Raw genomic sequence first — 3,314 nt, 5'->3', positions numbered from 1 at the left:
GATACAACATGGTACAGTTTTGCCCGTCACTGTACATTCATTCAAACAGATTTGATATCAGATCGAAAATACAATTCTTTGCGAATAATTAAAAATCGCTATCATGGTAAAACCAAAAAGATAGTTTGGAAACATCTTGTTACTTTTTTCGTTTGTGGATTTGACAACTATAGAAAACAGCGTTCGAAGCGAACTAGATCCCATCTGTGGAATTTAGGACTGGTTCTGAACTATAGAAAAGGTAATGCAGCGGGGGACAATTTCCAATTTCTATGACATCGCCTTGTTAAATTCGCCAGTTGTTTGCATGCAAAAGAGATTTAACGCGAACTAGTAGTGGGTCTAAATGTACTAGAAGCGCACCAGTTCAGAACTAGAGATTTTTCCTACAGAGCTACTATTCCATACGAACACACATATATTTATATATATGGCTGCCGCTGTGGTATAGTGGTTAGCATTGCGCGCTACCACTCCATAGGGCCTGGGTTCAGAACTAGAGATTTTCCCCACATAGCTACAATTCCATACGAACACAGATACATTTATATATATGGCTGCCGCTGTGATATAGTGGTTCGCAGTACGCGCTACCACTCCACAGGGCCTGGGCTCAGAACTAGAGATTTTCCCCACTTAGCTACTATTCCATACGAACACAGATATATATATATATATACATATGGCTGCCACTGTGGTATAGTGGTCATCAGTGCCCGGTACCACTCCACAGGGCCTGGGTTTAATCCCTGGTCAAAGCAACATCGCAAAAAGAATATAGAAAACAGGTTTTTTATTAACAGCGGTCGCCCCTTGGCAGGCAATGGCAAACCTCCGAGTGTATTTCTGCCATGAAAGACATATGTAGTTATGGTGGTACATATTTTTATTTTAGGCTTCATTTTCAGCATACAAATTCAAGTTCTAGTCATAACAACAACGTAGAACACAGTTTTCGAAATAAACATATTTGCATAAATCAGCTGTGCCCCGCCCCGGCCAAAAATTTTATGAAAAATTATTGTTTGTCTAAAATTCATTGTATATAACAATTTTGTTACAGTTTGTTGCCAATGAGAAGCACATCTTTTTCTCAACTTTGAATGCATTTTCCAAAATATTAAAATTACTATTTGGCATGATTTTTGAATGTCTCCGTTTTGCGCGGAAAGAATATACTCATAAAAAGTACAAAAGATCCCCAAAGCAACAAGTCAAGATGGTTATCACAATGACTTAGATTGTTTATAAAAATTAAAATTACAATATTAAAATAAAGAAAAATTAAGAAGAGATAACAACATATCAAATTTGTTTTTAAAATTGCCAAGATTTTTTATACAAAAAAAAATACATTATAACTAATTTATAAAATGGCAATAATAAAATAAAGAAAATTAACTAAGAGAGAACACATTAAATTTGTTTTTAAAATTATCAAGATATTTTATACAAACAAATTGACACTAAAATTAATTTAAAGGTGACTAACACAAAATCGGACCGAAGATTTGCCCATATGTACTTACATAAAAAAATTGGCAACTTTTCCTAAAAGATTTTGGTAGACAAAATTTTAGGCTAGTGGCAACCATGGTACCGGCTATGCGGCAATTTCAGCCCACAATCGGACAAACCAAAATTCATAAATGAATTCGCCGGAGTAAAAATATCTCCTCTGTACCCAATGTTGCCATATGCAGTGTTAACTGTAAATTACTGTTTTTTAGAGAAGCTGACAGTTGTTTATATTACTTCCTACAAATTACACTTTTTTGAAATTCGGGATTTGAACGAATAAATTAAAATTTATCTTTTGGTTGTCTGTAAGTAAATTTGTAAAATAAAAGAGGACGATGAAGGAGCAGCGTTTCCTCATTTGCATTCCAGTCGCCACAGCAAATGTGGAAATAATATTTTTAAAATCCATCTGAATAAAACAATAAATAAACTAGAAATGTCAGCACTCTCTGGTATTTTAAGGACTTCGGATTTTTTAAAAATATGCGGTGATTCGATACCCAATACTACTCAAAAAATAAAAATAAAGCAATTTACGAAAGATAACTGGAATGAATTATGTTAAAACAATGGTGCAATAAGCCTTAATTTGTTAAAAGCTGGTTTTTTTCATCGAAAATACACCTCTTTCCGGAAATTTAGATTTTTGAAAAAAAAAATCAGGCACCACTGTCTATCTCTGCCGCCTCCCGTAATACCCACATATATATATATATGTATCTATGTATGTACTTACATACATATATACATAAGTATACTGGTAACAGAATATCTTCTTACGCACATTCACACTAGATTTTAAACGTAATTTTGAACGTTTCTTGTACTCTTTAAAATAAACCAAAAACGTTCTGAACTTACATTAAATTTACTCAGCGAAAATATTCACTATGTGTTACGTTTTGTCGCCATTTCTTCGGTACTTCTACTACTGTTTTTACAAAAGCTTTTCTGATGGCTTCTTTCTTTTTTGCTGTTGCACCATGAGCCAGTTGGCCCGAATTATATCTCCCTTCTCACTTGTGCACACGTACATACAAACCGCTGTCGCATTCACTGCATGTGTATACACAAACCTTTTTGACTTGATAATTTTTTTTTGTGTTACTCTTCTTCGTCTATTCACTGCTTTTTATGTACACATATTTTTTTAATTGAAGGTATATTTTTTACACACAAAATTAAGAAAACGTACTATTACATTGATGAAATCTCGCATGCACAAAATTTTTGCGCCGTTTTCATAAACTTCACAGAATTAAAGAAATTTTCATAAAACAATCCATTTCACTTCAATATTTATATGTATTTTACAATATTTCCACTTTCATCAAAGCCACCCAGTACCGCTCGACCGGCTATTAGTATTATGTTCGACTAACTTACATATGTAAGTAGAACCACGTAATTTCCGTGTTATTAACTTTATTCTGCCGAAAAGTCAATAAAAAGGATCCAAAAGATAGGCAAATTCGTAGCGATGGAACTAAGCCGCACATACGTACAACCAATATATGTATGTACATACGTAGATACACGTTGAGTACGTGTACTTAAAACCAAGAACCGTTCGAGCTGGTTTCACAAATACATCTGATCACGACTAACACACATTCAGTGCGGCAGCTATTGCGGAACACTACAAAGCTACAGGACAACGAAGTCACAGATACACACGATTATAATACATGAATTCGCCTTGGATACACACTACGCAATAGCCAAGGCGAATTTATGTATATAGCATATTCGTACTCGCCGGAAATGACCAGCGCTGCCAGAAAGCAATGCTA

At 34.5% G+C, this 3,314-nt stretch overlaps 1 long non-coding RNA gene across 1 annotated transcript; it reads right to left on the bottom strand.

The window, feature by feature from the left end:
• Positions 1 to 2,383: 2,383 nt before the first annotated feature.
• On the bottom strand, positions 2,384 to 3,106 carry LOC118751153. The gene is made up of 2 exons (XR_004994492.1): positions 2,908 to 3,106; positions 2,384 to 2,769 (listed from the first exon to the last, which is right to left on the bottom strand). It is a non-coding gene; the product is annotated as an uncharacterized LOC118751153 (long non-coding RNA).
• Positions 3,107 to 3,314: the final 208 nt, after the last annotated feature.

Source organism: Rhagoletis pomonella, unplaced genomic scaffold (assembly GCF_013731165.1).
Source record: "Rhagoletis pomonella isolate Grant_MI unplaced genomic scaffold, Rhpom_1.0 Rhpom_scaffold_00567, whole genome shotgun sequence".
NCBI classification, from domain to species: domain Eukaryota; kingdom Metazoa; phylum Arthropoda; class Insecta; order Diptera; family Tephritidae; genus Rhagoletis; species Rhagoletis pomonella.
This window is presented reverse-complemented; position numbering and strand designations above follow the sequence as displayed.